General features: G+C 37.6%; 1 long non-coding RNA gene across 1 annotated transcript; it reads right to left on the bottom strand.

The window, feature by feature from the left end:
• Positions 1-1,540: 1,540 nt before the first annotated feature.
• Positions 1,541-26,690, bottom strand: LOC123876436. Its single transcript, XR_006798357.1, has 3 exons — positions 26,593-26,690; positions 6,643-6,671; positions 1,541-1,584 (listed from the first exon to the last, which is right to left on the bottom strand). It is a non-coding gene; the product is annotated as an uncharacterized LOC123876436 (long non-coding RNA).
• Between the last annotated feature and the right edge of the window lie 532 nt (positions 26,691-27,222).

The raw sequence follows: 27,222 nt of genomic DNA on the forward strand, positions 1-27,222 counted from the left end.
ATATATATAAAAAATACTGACTGGCAATTTCAAGATTTTATTAATAACGTTTTGTCTACATAATTATATTATAAGTTATAACGTATACATTCGGTTAACTTTCTACCACCACTGGTAAAAAGCAGTGGACGTTGGCCTTACATTTAGGGAGGATCGGGGTTCGATCTTTTTAACCCCCGACCCAAAAAGAGGGGTGTTATAAGTTTGACGTGTGTATCTGTGTATCTGTGTATCGGTGTATCTGTCTGTGGCATCGTAGCGCCTAAACGAATGAACCGATTTTAATTTAGTTTTTTTTGTTTGAAAGGTGGCTTGATCGAGAGTGTTCTTAGCTATAATCTAAAAAAATTGTTTCAGCCGTTTAAGAGTTATCAGCTCTTTTCTAGTTTTCTTGTAGAAAAGAAGGTTATATAACCGTTAGGTTCATAATATTATGTCAATAGACAAATGTCAAGCTGTCAAGATGGACGTTGCCTAAATACATAATTATTTATTTGAAAATGATGTTTTGGAAAACTCAAATACTTTGGTTCGTCGGGGGTGTTATAAATTTTTAATTTACACTTGTTGAACTTATATTTGAATCAATTATTTATACAAATCAAAGCTTTAACGGTAAAGGAAAAGGATTGGCATACTTCACACACCTTTGAGAAAATTATGAAGAACTCTCAAATATACAGATTTCCTCACGATGTTTTCCTTCATCGCCAAAAAGCATGATCCTCGGAATGAGGAATACCTACTAAGCGAGAGTAAATAAGTAAAACACCTAAGCTTTACATCACAAAATATTTAAAGCACTCGGCACTACTTAGCATTCTCGTTAACATGATACAAACAAGGTAACACAATTAACAATTAGATTTCTCCCAGAGCGTAATTAGTTCGCGTGCAGATTATGAAACACGGGGCGCGGTCGCTCAGTTGTTTCCCGTTTAGTTATTTATTAAATAAATAAAATAGGTAATATCTAAATTAATTATGTTACACATTTGTTATAATTAAATCTAAGTATAGATAGTCTGGAGTGGAGACCGTGTATCAGCAAGCTCAGTGTGGGACGACTTCAAGAAGATAGTGGGAAGTGGGTGGATGAGGAAGGCGGAGGAACTCTTGTGGTGGCGCGCTCTTGGGAAGTTCTAGAATAGAATAGAATAGATTTTTACTTAAAAAAAACTTTTACAAGTGCTTTTGAATTGTCAAATAATTTACCACTGGTTCGGAATGCCGTTCCTACCGAGAAGAACCAGCAAGACACTCGGCGGTTGCTCTTTTCAATTGTTCAATTGTTCTATGTCCAACAGTGGACAAAAACAGGCTTATTGATTGATTGATTGATTGATAGACAATCTACACCATCATATTGATAATATAGATCGTTTTTAAGTAGTTATCTAAGTACAATAATCATTGCCAAAAAGCGATGGTTTAAACCTAATGGTTAAAACTTCGGTTTTCTAGTCGAAATGTTAAGATTTTGATCCCAGTCACGCATTTCTAACTTTTCGGAGTTAATTATATGTGTTTTAAGCAATCGAATATAACTTGCTTTAACGGTGAAGGAAAACATCGTGCGGAAACCTGCATACCTCTTATAGCACAAGTAAAGGAATAAATCCGAAAACCGTGAATATGTGGTTATATTACAGAAAAAAAATCAAAAAAGTGTTTCAATTTCCAAAGTATTTTTTATTTATCATAATAGTTTTCGATTTATCGTGGAACATGTCGGAAAATACCCGAGTACGGAACCCTCAGTGCGCGAGTCTGACTCGCACTTGGCCGATTTTTTTTTTCAATAACTGTCGTATCACTACCATAATTCTGAATAAAATTAATGGACATTAATTTAATTAACTGAGTAATAAATAGGTATGCAATGGCTTATAATAATAATGGAAATACGCAAGTACTGTACCTAATTAGAATTTGTTACTCGTATAACACGTGAATACAATGGGTGTTACAATTTACATAATGTTACATTGTTTTGCCGACTTTCTTGTGTGTTTTTGTACGCTTTAATGAACGAATATGAATGAATAAAATTTTACTGTAGGTACTACACCACAGAACAAAAAAGATACAGCAAAAGCTAACTTAATGAATTTATTTCATTTTTAGGGTTCCGTACCTCAAAAGGAAAAACGGAACCTTTATAAGATCACTTTGTTGTCTGTCTGTCAGTCTGTCTGTCTGTCCATCAAAAAACCTATAGGGTACTTCCCGTTGACCTAGAATCATGAAATTTGGTAGGTAGGTAGGTCTTATAGCACAAGTACAGTAATAAATCTGAAAACCGTGAATTTGTGGTTACATCATTAAAAAAAATTAAAATGTGTTTTAACTTTCTAAGTAAGATAACTATTTCAAGTGGGGTATCATATGAAAGGGCTTTACTTGTACATTCTAAAACAGATTTTTATTTATTTTTGTGTAAGTATAATAGTTTTTGATTTATCGTGCAAAATGTTGGAAAAAATAGCCGAGTACTCATAGCCATAGCCTTCTCATTCGGAGAGTAGAGATGAGTTGAAATGGTGATGATAATGAACTCTTCAAAAGAATTGATAGTGCCTTTTTAACCGACTTCCAAAGAGGAGGTGGTTCTCAATTCGGGAATCTTTTTTTATATGTATGTAGGTACACCGATTTGTTCGAGGTTTCTGGACTGATTTGCAATTTTTTTTAAAATGAACAGTAGAAGTTTTTCTGGTAGTCCCATCAAAATTTCTGGATCCAACTCCTTAATCCTGATGCTGCAGGGTTACTGCCCGCCTAAGCATGCTTGGAATCCAAGTTCCAATTCCTCAACCCTGATGATGCAGGGTACAGTATTTCTAAGCTATAGTGACTCAGAAACTGCGGATGGTGCAATATTATTTTATGTGTAGATAGTATTTTGCTTTGAGAAGAGAGTTATTTACACGTTGTCGCCTCTCAGGTACGATCCCGTGAATTTGTTGCGTCACGTTTTATAGCTAGGGATGTGGCATTCCAAATATCGATAGAATAATAGAATCAGAAACAAGAATATATAAGGAGAATTCAGAAAAGCATATCACACTAATATTATAACGGCGAAAGTTTGTGTGTATGTATGTGTGTTTGTTTGTTACGCCTTCACGCAAATCCTCTTTGTATAGAGATTTTGAGTAGATACTAAGCACGTTTAGTTCCACAGAAAAAAATCGGTCAAGTGCGAATCGGACTCGCACACTAAGGGTTCCGTACAAGAAAAAAGACTTTTTTTTTAATTTTCACGGCGGTCATTTTGAAATGTTTATTATTTGTTGTTATAGCGGTAATAGAAATACACATTCTGTGATTTTTATTTTTATTGAAAATATTACAATAAAACTTAAAGCTAGCCTTATCTATTACTACACAAATCATGCCCGCGTGGAATGGTGCCAAGAATACTGGCTGCATTTGCAGGCTGATCCGTTGCCCAAAAAATCAGTCAGCCCTTCTGCCACCAGATGACTCTGTTAATCACGGTGAAATGTTTCGTAAAAATTTATTAGCACTTAGATTCCATAGCGCCCGGGTCTCCACGGCAAACGGAACAAAAATTCAACTCTCCTCAATATCTATTAAACCTCTCTGACTCATCTCGTTACTTCACGAGATACAGTCCGCTGACGGACAGACGGACGGACAGCGCGGCGAAAGCTTAGTTAAGGGCCCCGTTGGCATTCCTCGGGTATGAAGCCCTGAAAAGATACTCAAAATAATCGATAGCTAAATATTTCCCCGTCCCTACACAATCGATTGGTGTTAAGCCAAGTAGCGGGTGCTTGGTAGGCTTTCATTTATATAAGGCGTTTCTTATCTCCTCTCAAGAGCTGTCGGCTTCAGTGCGCTGAACGGGACGATCTGAATTCACGCTCCAAATGAGAGGGCCAAGCCGATTGTACACCTTTTGTGCACAACCCTTTTGTTCGATTGAGACTGGAAATTGTTATTTGAGTGATTTGTTCTAAGAACGTTGAAGGCTGTTAAGTACCTACTGTTAACAGGGCTCTCTCCGTCACTCGTTTCATACAATCGTAGTTCCAATTTCATTTGAATATTCAATCAATCAATCAATCAATCAATTTATTTATTTGCTGATACAGGTATTACAGGTGTAATTATAAAAATAGTCCAGCTGTATCACGCCAAGCTGGCTGCTATTAAGCAACCAAAGTCCATGAAATTTTGCAGACATATTCTAGAAACTAATATCTATGTCTGTGGTTTTCCAGATTTCTGTTAAAGTATTCGGTTTCAAAGTTAAGAGGTCTTAAAAATTTTCATACAAATCTTTGAGCCCCTGTAGTTTTAAAACTACATATTTTTAGAAAAATCTAAAACACCAAAGACACAGATATTAGTTTCTAGAATATGTCTGCAAAATTTCATGGACTTTGGTTGCTTAATATTCAAATGAAATTGGAACTACGATTGTATGAAACGAGTGACGGAGAGAGCCCTCTTAATAGAAGATGATTACGTGATCATCATGAGTTCGCATAAATACTTTTTGACATTAGATAGATAGATCGATATGAAATAACATTCAAGGGATAAAGAGTTAGAGTTCAGAAGGGTGCAAAAGTGGTTTTATATTAGTTACAAGGTTTCTTGCGAAGTTATTCGAAATCCATCGACGGTATCGAATTGTTCAAACTTATAGTCGAAGTACAGAAAGTGTTTTTGGATACAAGCAAGTGTTACTTTGCGGTTTTCCTTTATATACCAGGAACTATAAGTATGCTCCTGAAAGATTATGTAGATGACAATTGAATACTTGAAAAGAGCAACCGCCGAGTTTCTTGCTGGTTCTTCTCGGTAGAAACGGCATTCCAAACCAGTGGTAGGTTATTTTGACGATTCAAAAGCACTTGTAAAAGTTTAATGGAATAAAAATATTTTGAATTTTGAATTTTTTTTTGAACTACAAAACAGACAAATCTGTGTGGAACAATGTGCAGTATACTTATATGCACCACCCGCCATACCACTACCACAGTGATTACAAGTGTAAATTAAAAATTTATAACACCCCCGACGATCCAAAGTATTTGAGTTTTCCAAAACATCATTTTCAAATAAATAATTATGTATTTAGGCAACGTCCATCTTGACAGCTTGACATTTGTCAATTGACATAATATTATGAACCTAACGGTTATCTAACCTTCTTTTCTACAAGAAAACTAGAAAAGAGCTGATAACTCTTAAACGGCTGAACCAATTTTTTTAGATTATAGCTAAGAACACTCTCGATCAAGCCACCTTTCAAACAAAAAAAACTAAATTAAAATCGGTTCATTCGTTTAGGCGCTACGATGCCACAGACAGATACACAGATACACAGATACACAGATACACAGACACACAGATACACAGATACACACGTCAAACTTATAACACCCCTCTTTTTGGGTCGGGGGTTAAAAAAACGTCAAGCCGTCGCGTCACTGACAGGCGTCAAATGTTAGTAGGTACATTTGACGCAGATAACCCTAAAGTAGCCCTATTTTTCTTTAATTTTACGTTACCGTAACATAATATTTGACATAATTATCGTTGAATCGGGATCAAACCGAGAGTTCCCTCACTCTAGTTCACTCTGCCACTGCTAAAGAAGTAGAAAAGTTACACAGCACACAACGCACGTTTCACGTTACACAGTTCCTTGCATAGATTACATTACAAATGACTCAAAATTTAAAAAACCCCCGACAAAATACCTGTATAAGAAAACTAGAAAAGAGCTGATAACTTTCAAACGGCTGAACCGATTTTCTTCGATAATAGCTAAGAACACTCTCGATCAAGCCACCTTTCAAACAAAAAAAAACTAAATTAAAATCGGTTCATTCGTTTAGGAGCTACGATGCCACAGACAGATACACAGATACACAGACACACAGATACATAAATACACACGTCAAACTTATAACACCCCTCTTTTTTGGTCGGGGGTTAAAAACGTTAAAGATAGAACAAAAATGTTTGGAAAAAAACCATTCTTTATTTGGAAATCAATTTGTTTTCCACAGCGTAGCAGACTTGTACTTTTTAGTTCACAGTCTAGTTAACAGCTGGTCTCTTTTGTATTTTACTGCGAAAACCCCGTGGGAATTTAAAAGTACATTAGAGTGAATTCCTTTTAGTTAATTAATTCGGGTCTCTGCGACCGGATCTTGTTGCTCTTTTGGTGCAAATAATGTAACAGAATGGACTTTGCTGTAGGGTTAAAGTGTTTTAATGGTAGTAATTAGGTGTTTTGCTGTTAACTGCTCTTTATTATTATTATTTTTTGCTGCAAAAAGAGGGGTGTTATAAGTTTGACGTGTGTATCTGTGTATCTGTCTGTGGCATCGTAGCTCCTAAACTCATGAACCGATTTTAATTTAGTTTTTTTTGTTTGAAAGGTGGCTTGATCGAGAGTGTTCTTAGCTATAATCCAAGAAAATCGGTTCAGTCGTTTGAAAGTTATCAGCTTTTTTCTAGTTACTGTAATCTTTACTTGTCGGGGGTGTTATAAATTAATTTACACTTGTTTTACTTTTAATAATGAGCCGAGATAACTTAGATGCTGGCCTCCTATTCGGAAGTTTGAGCAGTTAAGTATCAAAAGGAAACCTGCATGCCTCAGAGTTCCCCATAATGTTCTCAATGGTGTGTGAAGTCTGCCAATCGGCACTTGGCCATCGTAGTGGATTATGGCCAAACCTTTCTCATTCTGAGAGGAGACCCGTACTCAGTAGTGAGCCGGTGATGGGTTGATGCTGAATGAATGATGACTTTTTTTGGGACTTTCATCGCATGGTGGATTTAATAATGTACTCCCGAACAAAGACCATATTAGCGGCCGATCTTTATAAAGGTAGATAATTATTATAGTGCACGAATGTTGCGCAAACACAGGTGCACTCTCTATTCCCTCACTCTCATATCCCGATGGGGCGGATATCGACGGTCCGGTATGAGATCAGGTGTACCGTGCAAACTCAAAAGTTTCGAAAAAATTAGTCTGAGAAATGCAATTACAATGTAAAGGATTATTTGAATGATAAGAAAGCCAAGAAAGCTTGGAAATGAGTTGCTTAACAGCTTTGATGTTTAGTTTTAATCAATTTAAGTGATTTTGTGCGCGTTTGTAACCCTCGTAACTTTAGTTTTAAGTTTACGTAACTATTATCACCACTACATTATCATCTTACAAATCCAACAACAAACTATCAAAAAGTATTCAATAGTACCTACTTTGAACAAATGATTTGACTTTGACTTTGACTCTGGAAATTCTTTATCAGCACATGTCTACGTTCAAAGAATTCAAATTACAAGACTATCCTCTCTTTGTGTATCAGTCGAAGACGCAACTGTTAAGAACAAAATAAGAAAAATAATTCGCAAACAATTTTGCCTATTATGAGGATTCCTTCTAGAAAATACATCACAGGCACAACAATTCCTATATAATCCTAACGAAACATGTGACTTATGGCCTTATTTCGCAAATAATAGAGCTCATTTCAGCAAATCACATAGTAATAAGAGGAATTGCGTAGGAAAACAAACGAATGCGAGGAACGTAATTTTTCAGGCACCCACAGACAATTTATATCGCGAAAGGGAAGTCAAAATACCAGACCTTTAAGGATTATTTTCAGGAATAGAGTAATTTCGTTCCGCGCTGTTGGATTGGTTGAGAATAAGGGGTTTTTTGTTGCATAATAGCGTCACAAATCGAGTAGATAAATTTATTTCGGTAATATCTAGTCGAATAGCTACTTATAAATTATTGTTAAACTATTTTTATGACAAAGGAGTTTGTCATAGACATAGTTTAATAAATCTCTGCCTTGCATTGTTTTAAACTGCTCAATGATTTTGTGTCATTGAAGGAGACTGCACATTCCACAAATAACGTACCTACATCTTTTATATTCAGTCATACTTCAATAATTTGTAGATTCTATCCCTGACAAGTCCCTGACATCCAAATTCCAAAGCAACATAAATCGAACTCTGTCTGATACTTAGGCACCTACATTTGATTTTCAAAACATCCTGTTTAACACACAACATATAGAAAACATCGTGAAAAGACTTCGTGCTTGAGAGTTCTCCATAATGTCCTCAATGAATCAGCCTGTTTGCGTCCACTGCTGGACCTGCCTTCACAAGAGCGCGCCACCAAACAAGTTCCTCTGCCTTCCTCATCCACCCACTTCCCGTTATCTTCTTGAAGTCGTCAGTCCAGCAGGTTGGAGGTCGTTCCATACTGCGCTCGCTGATACGCGGTCTCCACTCCAGAACACGTCTGCCCCAGCTGCCATCAGTTCTGCAGCAGACATGGCCATAATGTTGTCAAAGACTGCCAATCTACACTTGGACTGAGTGGTAGAGAAAATAACCTTCAGTAGTGAATCTTGATGGCTTGAGATGATGTAGATACAGATTATTCCAAAAACTTGAGTAATTAGAGTGCTATTTACTAAGTTTATTCTAGCCGTATATTTGCGTAAGAAGCCGAGAGGCCTAATAATACCCCTCGCGAAGTTTTATTGATGAGACCGGGTTAAACCGGAGTGATAACAACTTGACAAGTTTCCAGCCAACTTGGCCACTTGAGGCAATATTAAATGTTGGAACTTGGTCGGACTTTCAGTTCCGAACTTACCCACTTGCCCGAGGAGTTATGGAGTGATAAATAATATGATTTTATCCTACGAATATGGTAAATGGTGATGCGTGAAAGATTTTATTTATATACTGCTAAGTCTGTGATAGCCTATAGGTTAAGACCTTGGCTTGCTATTCGGAAGAACGGGGGTTCGATTCCAGGCATGTAAGTATAGTAACGTGCGTTTTAAGCAATTAAATATCACTTGCTTCAATGGTTACTTAAGGAAAACATTGTGGAAAAACCATACCTAAGAGTTTCGACGGCCTGCCTGGCGGAGTGGTAAAAGTGGGAATGGTCTTATTAGTGGGAGGTCCCGGGTTCGATCCCCGGCAGGGGTTTGGAAGTTTGTCATTTCTACATTTCTGGTCTGGTCTGCTGGGAGGCTTCGGCCATGGCTAGCTACCACCCTACCGGTAAAGCCGTGCCGCCAAGCGTTCCGGAACGATGCCGTGTAGATACTAAAGGAGTAAGGGTTTACCTAATGACAACTGCCATACCCCTTCCAGGTTAGCCCGCTTCTATTTTAGACTGCATCATCACTTAGCACCAGGTGAGATTGCAGTCAAGGGATTGTCCCTGAATAGGAAAAAAATGTTTCCCATAATGTTCTCAAACTTTTAAACTGACCTCCTATACTGCACAACTGAACATACCTTGCTGTATGCAGTAATTGAAAATGTCGGCTTCAAGCGTACAGTTTTTTGGTAATAAGTATCAATGCAAACGTGCAGTTCGTCTAATGAAGCCCTCATAGTATCAATTTATACCTAGAAATAAAATAAACCATTCAGTTCAATCTTCGCTTCTACGGTAAGAAATAAGTTTTATTTGTCTTAAATTATAATGGTGATAGTTTCGAAAGTTCGAGCAATCAACCAAGCCAAATAAAACGCGGGGCGAGTTTGTAAAACATCTTAATAAAGATCTTGGTTCACTGGTTTTTAATTACACTACTTTGGTACAAGTTTTTCATCAAAAGTTGAGGCGGTTTCCATTATGCAAGCCAACCTCCATTCCAGGGTAAATTTAGTTTTAATCCCGGAACAAAAGCCCGTTCATGAAAGAGATGTTGGTACATACTTTTACTACTAACGTTTTATAGGACAAACTTAGTTCTGTTTGACATCTTAAATCGGAGTTAGTTGTAAATGGGAAAGTCACCTTTCCACCCTCATTTATTTATTATTTCCATATTACCTTATTTTTGACCCCCGACCCAAAAAGCGTTATACGTTTGACGTGTGTATCTGTGTATCTGTCTGTGGCATTGTAGCTCCTACACTAATGAACTGATTTTAATTTAGTTTTTTTTTTGTTTGAAAGGTGGCTTGATCGAGAGTGTTCTTAGTCATAATTCAAGAAAATCGGTTCAGCCGTTTGAATGTTATCAGCTCTTTTCTAGTTACTGTAACCTTCACTTATCGGGGGTGTTATAAATTTTTAATTTACACTTGTTGCCAGATAATTTATTTTATCGTTTCGACCAAAAAAGTATGTGAAAAGGTAGCAGACAGACAGACAGACACATTTTTTCATTTATAATACTAGTATGGAAGTATGGATTATTACAACATTTTCGAGACCGGTTACAGACCCGACTATTTGTAACTCACAAGATTCCAAGTCAAAAGGTGGGAAGAAAAAGTAAGGGTGATTTTTAACCCTCGGTACCTACTGTCGCTAATTCACTGAGCTCCGTGAGATCTGACTGGAGGACAAATGCTGGTAATAAATCTAGACTATCATTTGGAAGACATATCTTACTCCTGTTTTTTTATAAACTACATTTAAGTCGTTAATTCTATTCCTTCCCTTTTTTAAAGGGAAGATAATAAACAATTTAACACTTAGGTACCTACTTTATTAAAATCATTCTTTGCAAAATTCTGTACCCAGAACCAATATGGCAAAAGTTGTGACCAGAGTTATTACTTTACATTCATGGACTCAAACACTTTCCTGATATATCAAGTCACTCTATCAAATCAAAAAGAAATAGACATCTTCTATGCAAAAACCACCTTAGGTTGCATGCACCTATGTAGGTATAAGCATAATAATATGATTTTACTTAACTCCTTTGGAAGAACAATATTTTGTAGTTGGTCATCCTAGATTTTAACTAGTTTTAATAAGTATGTATTTACTACTGCAAATCTTAAATTCGTTGTTATAAAGTCACAACCATAGTACAAGCCAAAGAAATAATAAAACCTTATTATGAGATCTCCACCCGCCGTCACGAGACGAAATCCGACGAGATTCGACGTAAATTAAAGATGTCATCCGGTACGAATCCTTGAGATGTGATGATTAGTATACTCGCATCGTTGACAAGTTTAAAACAAGTGTAAATTAAAAATTTATAACACCCCCGACAAGTGAAGGTTACAGTAACTAGAAAAGAGCTGATAACTTTCAAACGGCTGAAGCGATATTCTTGGATTATAGCTAAGAACACTCTCGATCAAGCCACCTTTCGACCAAAAAAAATTAAATTAAAATCGGTTCACTAGTTTAGGAGCTACGATGCCACAGACAGATACACAGATACACACGTCAAACTTATAACACCCCTCTTTTTGGGTTCATCAAAATTGGTTCAGCCGTTTGAAAGTTATCAGCTGATTTCTAGTTTTCTTATAGAGGTTTTTGTGTCGGGGGTTTTTACCCGACTACGGCAAAGCCGAAAGGAAGGGTTATGATTTTAGCAGTCTATGTATTTAAATTTCAAGTTATTAGGTAAGTAATCACTTGCTTCAACGGTACAGGAAAACATCGCGGGGAAACCAGCATGCCTGAGATTTCTCCATAATGTTATGAAAGCTGTGTGAAAATTTGCCATTTACTTTGAGAGGAGACCCGTGCTCAGTAGTGAGCCGGTGTTTGGTTAATGATGATGATGAACAGGCCTCTATGAGATCGAAAGGATCTTCAAAGTACTACTCAAAATAGGCTTTATATAATAAATCAAGTGGAAAGTAACAGTCTTTCAATTTGCCGGCTCGCGCCTTTGTATCTGTGAATAGGGAAAATTCATAATCCAGTACAAAATTGTCGGAAAAATCCCCGCCTCGCGACAGTCAAAGGAGATTCGCTCCTTCGTAAATTACCACCGGAGTGTACATCCATCTTTTTGTTGAGACTCACGGCTTTCTTGTTCAGCCAACAACACGAGTATTACCGATTTTTTTGGATTATAGCTAAGTACACTCTCGATTAAGCCACCTTTCAAACAAAAAAAATTAAATTAAAATCAGTTCATTAGTTTAGGAGCTACGATGCCACAGACAGATACACACGTCAAACTTATAACACCCCTCTTTTGGGTCGGGGTTTAATAAAACAAAGTGGCTGAAGTTAGATCAAAGAGGCGTAAAAGATTCTATTACCGGCGACTCTGGGCGTTTCTTTTGAACGTGCAATGTGTCTCGGTTTTTGCGAACTGGATATCTCCTGACTGATTGACACGCCATCTTAGACGCAATTCGGTTCGACTTAGCAGCTGATTGGCAATTTGTCTGCTGAGTTTCTAGCCTAATGTTCTTCTGCTTTGAATGCGTAGTGGTAGAGATAGCTGGATCATCCATGCTTCGTTAGGGTTCCGTACTCAAAAAGAATAAAGGAACCGTTATAGGATCACTTTGCTGTCCTTCTGTTTGTCTATCTGTCATAATCCTTTTTCTCAGGAATGCATATAACAAATAATACATACAGGTCTACGGCCCCTTGGTTCTGGAAAAAATAGACCAATTATATCGCACACTTTGACAGTTTCAAATAAATCATCGTGCCTAATATTGTACTTCTCGCCGACTTAAAATCATGAACTTTGGCAAGAAGCAAGGTCTAGCAGCACAAGTTAAGAAAAAAATCCGAAATCTTTCTCATTTCTCATTCATTAACTCCTAAGTCAAAGTCAAAGTCAAAATCATTTATTCAAAGTAGGTACTATTGCACTCCTTTTGATGGTCAAAATTGTTAAATTTGTACGATATAGTGGTGATAATTAATTACGTAACTTATATCTAAAGCTACAATGGTTCCAAACGCGCCCAAGTCTGAGAAGAGCCCCGTGTAGGAGAATGGTCATGGGTGGTCATGGTTAACAATTTCGATCTTTTATTGCTTGCTCTTGCAATCTCCCTCTAAAATAGAAACATTTTAAACCGTGTTAAGAAACAAAAATTGGTAATAACTCAAAATTTAAAAAACCCCCGACACAAACCTCTATAAGAAAACTAGAAAAGAGATGATAACTTTCAAACGGCTAAACCAGTTTTCTTCGATTATAGCTAAGAACACTCTCGATCAAGCCTCCTTTCAAACAAAAAAAAACTAAATTAAAATCGGTTCATTCGTTTAGGAGCTGCGATGCCACAGACAGATGCACTGATACACAGATACACACGTCAAACTTATAACACCTCTCTTTTTGGGTCGGGGGTTAAAAATTAGTGTAAAAAATACTCTGAAAAACTAAATATTAAAAACATTTCATAAATGCAGAACAACTACTACCTACTGTTGTTGTTCTACAACAGGGAATCTCGAAAAAAATCAAAAAAATAATAATTTTCCACACAAAAAGTACGAAAACAGTTGCGCTCAGCGCCGGTCAGAAAAATTCCAAATGCCAACTTTACATCCACTCCTACCTCTCACACGCTGTGTTTTTGGAAAATTTAACTTTTTCAAACTTTCCTCAATCCCTTGCAATTTCAGAATGCGAAATGTGATGAGTTAGTTTTCAATAGGGTACTATCTAGGGCATTCCTATTTTGATGCCTAACTTTTCGTGATTGTGACTATTATGTTCCATGTATCGTATTATTTGTACTCTAGAACCTACTAATAGCTATAATAAAATGTGAAATGGTGTTTATTTGTTTGTCCTTCAATAACGCCGCAACGGAGGAACTGATCGACTCGATTTCTTGCATAGAATGTCGTCATAATGCTTTTTATCCCGTTTAGCCTTTGCCCGTCCCCGGGATGCAAACTATATCTGCTATATTTCGTCAAAATTAGTTAAACAAACAGTCAAAACAACGAAGGTGTACAATTTATTACGTCATAGTATAATGTGTATTTTTTATATATTTCTCTGAAATAGTGTTAGAAATCTCAAAGTGTTATCTCCCAAAGTTCATGATCCAAACTTTATAGTCGCTGATCGTTCCTCCCAGTGTTGGGGACAATACGGAGCGAAACTTTCAGCTTTCATAAAATTATGAAGGTCTGGCCCTCCCGGGACATTTTAAACCCCTATATTAGCATCTTAGGGGTTGAATTTTCAAAAATCCTTTCTAAGCGGATGTACATACGTCATACAAGTGTAAATTAAAAATTTATAACACCCCCGACAAGTTAAGGTTACAGTAACTAGAAGAGAGCTGATAACTTTCAAACGGCTGAACCGATTTTCTTGGATTATAGCTAAGAATACTCTCGATCAAGCCAACTTTCAAACAAAAAAAAAACTAAATTAAAATTGTTTCATTAGTTTAGGAGCTACGATGCCACAGACAGATACACAGATACACACGTCAAACTTATAACACCTCTCTCAGACAGTCAGTCACCTTTTCCTTTTATATTCTTGGAAAATATCAAAAAGGGATCCAACAACAATCATTCACACACAATATAATCTAAGTAATGTATTACAGACTAGCTGATGCCCGCAGCTTCGCCCGCGTGGATTGGTCAGATCCCCTGCAGCATCAGGATTGAGGAGTTGGACTCCAAATTTTTTATGAAACAATGTCGCAAAGTTCCTCTATCGATTAAAAAAGAAATGACGCAAATCGGTTCAGAAATCTCGGAGATTTCGGTGTACATAGGTAGAAAAACACAACTCCCTTTTTGAAAGTCGGTTAAAAAAGTAGCCTATTTTACGCCCTGGTCAATCCTCTACTTGCCTGTGAAAGTCCCGTCAAAATCGGTTCAGCCGTTCCAAAGATTAGCCTTTTCAAACAGACAGACAGACAGACAGACAGACAGACAGACAGACAGACAGACAAAAATTTTAAAAACGTGTGATTCAGTTATGGTATCGTTTAAATAACCATATGAGCTTAATATGAGGTAGTTATTTCGAAATTACAGACAGACACTCCAATTTTATTTATTAGTATAGATTACAAATCATCATATCCCATATGTCACGAAAGCTTACAGCGAATTAATTCTCAGGAGGCTGGGCGACATCTTGATATCCCCGGATCACATCTCGAATAACTTTTTCCTCATAAATCTCTCTAATTCTCATGGCAGAACCTTTTTCTTGTGGAATCCTATTTCAAGAACGTAATGTAAGGAATTAATAAAGCGTTATTGATACCCGAAATAAATGAACTGATCCGATTTATGATCTTGATAACGCGTAATTTAATTTTAGTTTATTAGCTGATGCCCGCGACTTCGTCCGCTTGGATGTAGGTTTATTAAAATCCCGTGGGGACTCTTAGATTTACAGGGATAAAAAGTAGCCAGTGTTCAGGTCTTTAACTATACCCATGTAAACATCAGGTCAATCCGTCGCTTCGTTGCGACGTGATTGAAGGACAAAACAAAAAAAACGGTCAAGTGCGAGTCGGACTTGCACACGAAGGGTTCCGTGACTAACTATATACCTAACACTTTTATGTAGAACACTGCAAGTTAATGACGGAATGCGACATCTATGTGTAATTTAGTAAATTTTTTTTTTTTCGTAAACATTAAATTTTTAGGGTTCCGTACCTCAAAAGGAAAAACGAAACCCTTATAGGATCACTTTGTTGTCTGTCTGTCTGTCTGTCTGTACAGTAATAAATCTGAAAACCGCGAATTTGTGGTTACATCATTTAAAAAAAAATGTGTTTCAATTTTCAAAATAAGATAACTATACCAAGTAGGGTATCATATAAAAGGCCTTAACCTGTACATCCTAAAACAGAGTTTTAATATATTTTTATGTATAATAGTTTTTGATTTATCGTGAAAAATGTTAGAAAAAATACCCGAGTACGGAACCCTCAGTGCGCGAGTCTGACTCGCACTTGGCCGGTTTTTTTTTACAAATTCACGGTATTCGGATTTTTCCCTTGTAATATTTAAAACCTACCTACCTGCTAAATTTCATGATTCTAGGTCAACGGGAAGAACCCTATAGGTTTTTTTGACAGACACGACAGACAGACGTAGCGGGACATATGAGAAGTGAAGTGATATCGCCGATAGCAAATCTTTGATGAAGTAATAAAAATATTCTCGGACAATAGTTGTTAAAATACTTTTTGAAGTCGTGCAAATAATAGAGTTTCGTTGAGTTTTGACGGAGATCTTTGCTTAATCTTGAGACACAGACAATCTGAGCTGAAATAGATTAGGAGAAGAAATTTTCTCTAAAGTAAATATTATGTTTACGAGCATTTCTAGAACCTTTAATTGAATTTGTTAAATTATATCATTTATCTTTGAGCCTATTCTGCCTGGTCACAAAATCGTTTAATTTTCCCAAAATAAGCCAACTTGGAAATATTTTGCAAGAAGCCCTGCATTTTGTCCTATTAAAGAAATAGGCTCCCGAAATTGTTGTGCATTTTTAAAACTTAATTCAATTGAATACATAACATTTGAGTTAGCATGAAGCCTTTTTGTTTATTCAGGCGCCGAAATGTAGGTTAAAAATTGTTTTAAAATTTTTCGAATCGAGCCCGAATTGGGTCGAGTGGCGTTCGTATTTAAAATGCCGTATGTCCCGAATTTTGAGGGTTAAAAATGCATAACTGATTGGCGTCCGGTCCAATGAAGAATAAAGCTACGGCCACACCCGTGCGTCATGAGCGCGGGTTACGGGAGCGTCCACGACGCAAACCTGCATGCACACCTATGCAACTGATATAGTCGTTTAGGTGTGCATGGCGCCATCAATATCGTAGAATACTTTAAGCGCTAGGTATCCAAACCTGTGCGACCAGAGCGACTAGGAAGCGGTAACCTCAGCCGCGCGGCAGTCGTCTCCCCCGATATTTGAGGGCGACATGTACACTTACGCTACGATTTACACATACCACGTTCATGTGACCGTAGCTTTATATAACATTTTGTTTTTAACTATGTATGTATATGTAAATGGATATCGAAATAGCGCATAATGTCTGCAAACAAATTAAAGAGAGTGCATAGAGTTAAGATACAAGACCAGACTAGAAAAAATTTAGAAGTTATAAATTTCTTCTGCCGGGAATCGAACCTGGGACCTCACTGCTAAGACCACAGCGCTCAGTGCACAGGAAAGTCATCAAAAAGCGTAAACAACCTCCCTAGCTTTCCTAGTGGTGAGCATCGTGGTCTTTTAAGTGGAAGGTCCCTGGTTCGATGCCAACTTGTGCGGTTGGCATAGGCTACGTTTTATCCTGGGAAATCATATAGTTTCAACGGAATTTTAAAACAAGCAAAAATCCACGCGGAAGCAGTCTCGAGCATAATCTAGTAAAAATTAAAAGGACCTCGAACAATTATAAGCCGGAAAAACGAATGACTTTCTAAGTATAAATGACATTTCTGTAATTTATCATCGCTGGGTCTCCTCCAAGGAAGGCTAAACATCTAACACTGGCTTCCCACGGTGCGTGATTCTGCACATTACCACGCACGGCCGACCACGGTCACCTACGCTACGCGCACATGGCTCTTCCAACAGTGCATGTCAGTCTCTGTTGTTCTTAAGATTCGAGGGCATTTTGTCATCCGCGTATCAAACGCACCGAGACGAACGTGTCTGCGTTACCATGTGCGTTACTCTTCCCATGGTGCATCAGTGCAGGCTGGTCCGCATCCGTCCGCAACAGCACTGTGGGAAGTCGGTATAACTTATTCCCCATCATAAATATTGTATGTAAATTAGCAAAACGTTCGTGATTCAAAAGAAATATTGTCAGGGGCTTCCGCTTTTCCGCTGGGCTGCTATAAATTTTTTCCATTCAGTGCCACCCGTGCTCGGTAGTACGCCGGCGAATAGTTGAATTAATGACTTCCACCCGTTCTTGCGCCGCCTGAATCCAGCGGCTCCCTGCGATTTTTTCGAAGCCGTCTGCCCACCTAATAGGTGGTCTTCCAATGCTGAGTTTTCCGGCGCGTAGTCTCCAGTCGAGCACTCTGGGACCACTTATTGGGTAAGTAGTAAGTACCTAAAAATAACTCAGTGATTGTATAATCCATATCACAAAAAATCGTAGTCAAAGTGACACAAGAGGCATCTAAAGCAAAAAAGAAAAAACGCGCAATTGAAATTGCAAGTTGGATTGAAAAAATGCGACAAAAATGATCACACAGACTCCTGTTAGGAGAAATGTGTTAAAAATTTCTAACTATGAAATCTCTATGGAACAACAAAAACTATGCAATTTGGAGAGGCGAAACGGAAGGCTCCCATAAAAGGGCAAAAAAAACGGTCAAGTGTGAGTCGAACTCGCATATGAAGGGTTCCGTACCATCGTACAAGAAATAACACTCCGGTATGTTCGCTCCAACAGCTGAAAACCACTGCAAGTCAATGACGGATGGCGCCATCTATGTTGTGATTTAGTAAACATATTATTTGGTCGGGAATTTTTGGATTTTTCCTGTACTTGCTGCCTTAAATGATTCTAGGTTAACGGGAAGTACTCTATAAGTTTGAATTCCCTTTGCAGGTCTCTTTCTCAACAAGGCCAAGGGTTCATTTTTTCTCCGGAGATACGGAACCCTAAAAACGCAGCAGACTGGCGAAAAAAACACTCTGTGAACATATTACACGCCTGAGACAAAAGGCGCCGTAAATAAAACAAAACTTGAGGCGGGACCATTGATATACGGAATCTAAAGATATACAAGTGAGAATTGTGATGTAAAAGTGTGCAAAATTGAAAGACACTTTTATTTACCGTCGTAGAGAGGTGTTTGGAAAATACATCGATCACGGCAAAAGAATCATCCTACTTATCAGATACACATAATAAAGCAAAACTATGGAACTCTTATCTAAGTATTTGTGTGTTATAATAAAAAGTGATAAATAAAATAAAAAAGCCATTTATTCCCCTAATCCATAGTGAGACATAGATACACATTTATAATTAAAAATGTTATGGATGTTTATGTAAGATGTATCTTTGATTTTTGTGATATCAATGGAAAAGAGGCGACAAATTGAAACCGAATTTCCCGTGAAGATTGCAAAAGCGAGAAAATGAAGTAAAAAATGTGACTTCAAAGCGCCTGGGTGTGAAAGGGCCTTTGGATGCTTGCGAGTGACGTTTTTCGGAAAATAAGGAAAAATAAAGAATACCTGGTTAAGGTACGAGTATTTTCATAAAGGTACAACTGTAGGGGTAAAGACTTTTGACATTCAGTTGTAAATTCAAATCCATACTAATATTATAAATGCGAAAGTGTGTCTGTCTGTCTGTCTGTCTGTCTGTATATCTGTCTGTCTGTCTGTCTGCTACCTTTTCACGGCCCAACAGTGTAACCGATTCTGACGAAACTTGGTACAAGGTTAGCTGATATCCCGGGGACGGAAATAGGCTACTTTTTATCCCAGAAAATCAAAGAGTTCCCGCGGGGTTCCTAGAGACCCATCCACTTAACCGATTTGTATGAAATTTGGTATCGAAGTAGCATGCGTGCCTGTACCTAATCGAAATAGGCAACTTTGTATCCCGGAAAATCAAACAGTTCCCAGGGGATCTATAAAATCTAAATCCACGCGGACGAAGTCAAGGGCATCTTCTAGTTCAATTTTTTTTTAATTTCAGTTAGACTTTTACAAGTATAAGTACTTTTGAATAGGCAAAAGCATCTACCACTGGTTCGGAATGCCTTAAGCATAACCAAGCCACGGACTGCCAATTTTTTTGTTTGGAATGATCAAGTACGCATAGTTCGCGACAGGTCGACATGGCAATCGATCTTAGGTGATAGATAGCATCAAAATATAGCACCAGCAGGAAAATGACATCTAGAATGTCACGATCGCATTCACCTTTGATTGGTTGACGCTCCCTTACTATTGGCTACAAATTACAATGCACTGTTGCAACAAAATTAAAATTTTATAACACCCCCGACAAGTGAAGGTTACAGTAACTAGAAAAGAGCTGATAACTTTCAAATGGCTGAACCGATTTTCTTGGATTATAGCTAAGAACACTCTCGATCAAGCTACCTTTAAAACAAAAAAAAACTAAATTAAAATCGGGTCTCTAGTTTAGGAGCTACGATACCACAGACAGATACACAGATACACACGTCAAACTTATAACACCCCTCTTTTTGGGTTGGGGGTTGATAAATACAGCCAATAACAACAATTGAGATTGTAATAATGATTGATGCAGTTTTTCCGGAATCGACCAGCTATCTCGATCACAATACAAATTACAATAGCGCCGTATTCGCGATTCGAATTTCGAATCAGTCCGGTTGGGTGATTCTAAATCCGCTCAACACGTGACAGTTGTTGCGTACAGGCGAGCTATTTGCAGTAAATAACGCTTTCAATAAAACCCGCGCCGTTCGGGTCACTTGTCCTTTCATTAGCGTTTTGAAGCCTTTTTTTGTTAATTGCTCTGTGAATTGGGATGGTATTTATTTATTATCTTTTTAACCCCCGCCCCAAAAAGAGGGGTGTTATAAGTTTGACGTGTGTATCTGTGTATCTGTCTGTGGCATCGTAGCGCCTAAACGAATGAACCGATTTTAATGTACTTTTTTTGTTTGAAAGGTGGCTTGATCGAGAGTGTTCTTAGCCTATAATCCAAAAAAATTCGTTCAGCCGTTTAAGAGTTATCAGCTCTTTTCTAGTTTTCTTGTAGAAAAGAAGGTTAGATAACCGTTAGGTTCATAATATTATGTCAATTGACAAATGTCAAGCTGTCAAGATGGACGTTGCCTAAATACATAATTATTTATTTGAAAATGATGTTTTGAAAAACTCAGATACTTTGGATTGTAGGCGCGGAATAGTCCAAGAAAATCGGTTCAGCCGTTTGAAAGTTATCAGGTCTTTTCGGTCTTTTCTAGTTACTGTAACCTTCACTTGTCGGGGGTGTTATAAATTTTTAATTTACACTTGTTTATGTGACAAGTTAGCCTTTGAATGAGATTTCGCTTGGTGTTAATTGATAAGTGTAGTCTAAGATATAGAAATTTCCTATGACAGTTTTTTTTTTTTTAAATAATTGGCCATTTTAATCATTACTAAGATTCTCCTTTTCCCTCCAACTAAACGTAAAGCTTGTGCCAGGAGTGGGTACGACAATAGTGCAATCGGTGGGGTTTGAACCGCCGACCTTTCGGAATTTAGTCCGCTGCTCATTGAGCTATCGAGGCTTTTTGTTTTTAATCTTTTTTATTTGACAACAAGTTAGCCTTATACTACGATCTCGCTTGGTGTTAACTGTTAATTGATTAGTGTAGTCTAAGATGAAAAAAAAAGTTATCTTAGGTTACCTATGACAGATTTTACTAAACCTAACCTATCCGGCTGGGTGATTCCAAATCACTTGCACGTTTCATCAGCGTTTGAAGTCTTTTTTCTGTTGCTCTATGAATCGGGATGGAATTTGCTTTTTTATTTGTTATTTTATTCAGTGACATTTAAGGCTCATCTGGTATGAAATGCAGTCAATCTTGACTAATCATCTGGAAACCGGTGAACCTAAAGGGCACGGCAGTGCCATGCCACTAATCGTGTCGCTTTTGTATAGTAGGTACTTGATGGTGCCTGCGACTTCATCCACATGGATTTAGGTTTTGAAAATCCCATGGGAAACCTTCGCTCGGGGTTTAAATTCGGTACGTGAGTCTGACTCGCACTTGGCCGGTTTTTCCTTTACTCGTGCTGTACGACTTACCTACCTGCCAAATTTCATGATTCTATGTCAACGAGAAGTACCCTAAAGGTTTCTTGACAGACACACAGATAAACAGACAGAAAGCAAAGTGATCCGTACCTCAAAAGTAAAAAAGAAGCCCCTACAGGGTTTCTTTTGAGGTACGGAATGGGGAAAAATTAAACTTACGTGCTTAAATAAAAGTCATTCATACAACTTCCAAGCCAATCTTTAAAAAGTCATCGAACAGTGTAAAGTACTAAAAGCAGTTCATCTCTTTTCCTCCTTCCATATATATTATAGGCTTCTCACTCGCTCCTCCCCTAGTTCTTTTTACAGCCATTCCCTCATTTCCCGCCTTTTATTCTCTTTCCTCTGAGTCTATAGCATTGAATTGGCCTTCTTAACGACCTGAATTGGTGTTTTTTTTAATGTTGCTCTGACGATTTTTGAATTTCTGGTGATTAAGGGTACAAAATTGTTTTCTTTTTAATTTTTGGCGCTGAATTAGACGTGCCTACATCAATTTTTAGGGTTCCGTATTGAACTTTGCCAACGGGGGATCCTATTACTTAGCCTCCGCTGTCCATCCTCTGTCTAATCATGGCGGGCATTTTGGAATTTTTATTAAGTTCGTATTTATTGTTATAACTACTCTCTTCATCTACAATCTAGAGGACCGTGACTCTCGGACAGACAGATAAACGGACAGACAGCAGAGTGACAATTGGGCTCCGTTTTTAGCCTTTGGTTACGGGACCCTAAAAATGAAAACCTCAGTAAAACAACTTCTAGAAGATAGTAAATGAACAATCGCAAGTTGTCTAAGTGCCGACGGGGATGTTGTGCTAATTTATTGCAAACGCTGTCACAAGTTATAAGATATAGCGTTTTATATGTATGTTGGTTTCGTTGGTCTGACAGGAGTCGACAAGTAGTTTTAAGTAGAGTTCGGATACTGACGAAAAATTTTATCGAGGTCCAGACCAAAAACTCATACTACTTATTCGTTTTTATTTATGCCACATTCAAAGGGAAGGCAACAACATTACAGCCAATTCAGTTCATTCAGCAACAGGAACTTCATAAGACGATTTAAGGAACTCGCCAACAAACTGTGATGCAGTTTGGCGAGAGATATTTTTCAAGGATTTTTTTGTATCAGCAAATTAATAATAAAAAAAAAAAAGGAAATGACACAGCTTTCCCATTTCTGCAAAGTTTTGGAATCTTACAACAAATTTGTTTCTAAGATCGATCGGTTAGAAATAAAAATGAATATTTTTAGATATAATATTTATAGATAGAATATTTTTAGATAGAATATTTTTAGTGATCCAAGGTCCACGCGGACGAAGTGGCAGGCATCAGCTAGTATTTTATACTTATACCTTCTCCTATCACTTGTATCAAACGTCATCCCCACTCCAGCATCCTTAAGTGGGCTCCCGCATTATTGGCAATAAACTGACCAGTAACGAGACCACATACACACAGTTGGGGTTATGTGAGGCATTCGTGGAATCCGTGAGCCGCATACTGCGCTCCTATTACGTAATCTTACCTACAATACATACAGTTACACATAGGTACTGATTCTGTTGGCAACTAATTTTAGAGTATTTGCATCCTCTTCTTACTAATGTAATATGAAAAGTATGTAATCTATCACACATCTTGACAGTTCTAAATTTAATTTAGAGCTGTCAAACCTCGTGACTTTAGCGGCCAGTCGCGAGCCTATTGTTTTTTATAGCGTGCGCTATTTAGAGTCTTTAAATGTAAAATTCATGTTCCGTCCCTTTTCAACAATATTAAAAGGAGGAGGACGCAGATACTCTAAATTTAGTTTAGAGAAAGACAACAGATTCGGTGCCATTATAGTTATGCAGAACAGCTTCAGATATATTGGACACTAGCTGATGCTTTAGGTTTTCCGAAATCCCGTGGGAACTTTTTCATTTTCCGTGATAAAAAGTAGCCTATGTGCTAATCCAGAATATTATCTATCTCCATTCCAAATTTCAGCCAAATCCGTCAAGTAATTTTTGCGTGAAGGGGTAACAAACATACACACACACATACACGCGTGTTCCGCGTGGACAACACAAATTTCCAACCCCTATTTGAGCTTTTTCTAAAGCTCGATTTGTACTGTTTACCTACTGCCAGATACTGTACATCAAATGACACCACATGTTTTACAAGTGTAAATTAAAAATTTATAACACCCCCGACAAGTGAAGGTTACAGTAACTAGAAAAGAGCTGATAACTTTCAAACGGCTGAACCGATTTTCTTGGATTATAGCTAAGAACACTCTCGATCAAGCCACCTTTCAAACAAAAAAAAACTTGATTAAAATCGGTTCATTAGTTTAGGAGCTACGATGCCACAGACAGTTTCACAGATACACACGTCAAACTTATAACACCACTCTTTTTGGGTCGGGGGTTAAAAATACAGGGATTAGCACATAGGTGATTCGGGAAAACAGACGAACATTTCCATAATCGCATTTGGCTAACAAAAATAAATGACCCCATAAACCACAAATCATGTCTAACCACGCTCAAATCAACACAACGTATGTTTAAACTCGCAACAATAAATTATTTCGTAACGTGGCATGATTCGGCCATATTGTAATTAGTCGCCACTTTTTGTCGCCACTGATTGAGATAACTTAGAGCTTCCGGTCGTTATTGGTGTGTTTTGTAGGTACTAAGGCTCTTTACACACTGCATCCGATAAATTGGATCGGAAAATGAAATTCAGATCTAGAGCGCAGCCTCTCATACAAATTGTAGGTACCTATCTACCTTTTTTTTAACCCCCGACCCAAAAAGAGGGGTGTTATAAGTTTGACGTGTGTATCTGTGTATCTGTCTGTGGCATCGTAGCGCCTAAACGAATGAACCGATTTTAATTTAGTTTTTTTTGTTTGAAAGGTGGCTTGATCGAGAGTGTTCTTAGCTATAATCTAAAAAATTGGTTCAGCCGTTTAAGAGTTATCAGCTCTTTTCTAGTTTTCTTGTAGAAAAGAAGGTTAGATAACCGTTAGGTTCATAATATTATGTCAATAGACAAATGTCAAGCTGTCAAGATGGACGTTGCCTAAATACATAATTATTTATTTGAAAATGATGTTTTGGAAAACTCAAATACTTTGGATCGTCGGGGGTGTTATAAATTTTTAATTTACACTTGTTTATACACAGGAAATGCCTAATGCATACCCTGGCGTCAGGGGAAACGGAAGGTTATGTGGGGCTTGCACCTACTAAAACCTGTGTTTGTTCCTCAACGGACTGGCGGTTGCGCGGGTATCCCTGGCAGTATTCACCGTGGTTACTCCGGGTCGAGTGAGTATTCGTATTGGATTCAATCGGATGCACTGCCTAAAGAGTCTCACTGAATTTATGATATGCATATGGTGGGTTCCAGATCCTTCCGCATACAACTCGACTGAGAGAACGACAGTAATTATCAGAATTTTCTTTAAGCCTCAATAGCTCAACTGGTAAAGGAGTGGACTGAAAACCGAGAGGTCGACGGTTCAAGCCCCGCCCGTTGCACTATTGTCGTACCTACCCCTAGCACAAGCCTGACTTAGTTGGAGAGGAAAGGGGAATATTAGTCATTGCCCATGGCTAATATTCTTTTTTTTTTTAAATAGTAATAATAACCGGGACTGATTGTTCTCCAAGGCATGAAGGAAACGTAAGGGCTAAATTCGGACCTCGAATATCATCACCCATCCACCGACTCCAAGCAATTAAGTAAATATCATTTGCTTTAACGGTGAAGATAAAATACATAACTTAAAATTGAAAAACCTCTATATTTTCATCGATTATAGCTAAGAACACTCTCGATCAAGCCACCTTTCAAACATAAAAAAACTAAATTAAAATCGGTCCATTCGTTTAGGAGCTACGATGCCACAGACAGATACACACGTCAAACCTATAACACCCCTGTTTTTGGGTCGGGGGTTAAATAACATCGCAAGGAAACCTGCATGCTTGCGGGTTCTCCATAATGTTCTCAAAGTTGTGTCAAGTCCGTCAATCCGTACTTGGCTAGTATGGACGACTATGGTCAAAAACTTTTAATTCTGAGAAGACCCGTTCTCAGTAGTGAGTCGGCGATGAGATGATCATGATGATGAAGATAATTGGCCAGATAGGTTCTTACTCATTGTATGATGATACATACTAGTACAGTCACATTGTAATAAATTGCGTTACACATTTAAGTCTTATTGCTGGCAGGAAGGGGCAATTAACCCGCGATAACCCACAATACTCGCAATTTGCTAACAGCTGCTGTGTGACCCAGGGTTCCTGCTAAAATAATAAAGAAATTATGCTCTAAATTATGTTTAGGTATTTGGGTATATTGACAGAAGGATGCTCAATAACAAGTGTAGGTAAATTAAAAATTTATAACACCCCCGACAAGTGAAGGTTACAGTAACTAGAAAAGAGCTGATAACTTTCAAACGGCTGAACCGATTTTCTTCGATTATAGCTGAGGGCACTCTCGATCAAACCACCTTTCAAACAAAAAAAAAAAACTAAATTAAAATCGGTTTATTAGTTTAGGAGATACAATGCCACTGACAGATACACAGATACACACGTCAAACTTATAACACCCCTCTTTTTGGGTCAGGGGTTAAGGGGTATTTCTTGTACGATGGTACGGAACCATTGGTGTGCGAGTCCAACTCGACTTGACCGATTTTATTATGTGGTTAGTACTATTAATATATATAATAATACTAAGAGACGTACACAATAATTTATATCGACATTATTCCAATACAATGGTTTGTAATTTGCCGCTATGATGTAACTCATAAAATATAAATAATATCATAATATTATTATATATTGTGGTCAGAACAATGTAGTAAATAATTATTATTATATCATTTATTGAGCTATAGTTTCAATCTGTCTAACGGTGAAGGAAAATATTGTGAGGAAATCTGCATGCCTGAGAATTCTCCGTACTAATGACCTCAAAGGTGTGTGAAGTCTGTTAATCCGTACTTGGCTAGCATGGTGGACTTAGTCAAATCCTTTTCATTCTGAGAAGACCCGTGCTCAGTAGTGAGCCGGCGACGGGTGATGCGTGGACCTTAAACAAGGTGTGACTAGAACTCTAGCAAAAAAGTCAGGTGATAGTACTGATGATCACTGATAAGATACCACAAAAAAAAAACGCGAAAAAAAATAATTAAAAAATCCTTTTTTTTTAAAGTTTCAATATATTGCAAGTAAAACATCTGACTGACGCTAGATATCAAGAAACGTTACGTAAATAGGTCACTCGGGGTGAATGCCGTGTCTTAGGTGGGCCATTGACCCGAGTTTTGCACGCTATACAACGCGGGTTTGAAAAATACTAGATCACTAAAACTACGAGATAAGACAAATGCTTTTTGGCATTGGATTGTGTTAAGGTAGTATATAAATAACGCTAAGTTTTTGCTAGTGTTACACCCTGTATAAAATGTCATGTTCAGATTATGCTATTTCCATCAAAGCAGTGACGCCAATAGGTATAGGTAAACAATTTAGGATATACAGATAAAACAAACATGACAACACTGTCGACACAATGACCATACAAATATTATTATTAGAA

This window comes from Maniola jurtina, chromosome 21, assembly GCF_905333055.1.
Source record: "Maniola jurtina chromosome 21, ilManJurt1.1, whole genome shotgun sequence".
NCBI lineage: Eukaryota > Metazoa > Arthropoda > Insecta > Lepidoptera > Nymphalidae > Maniola > Maniola jurtina.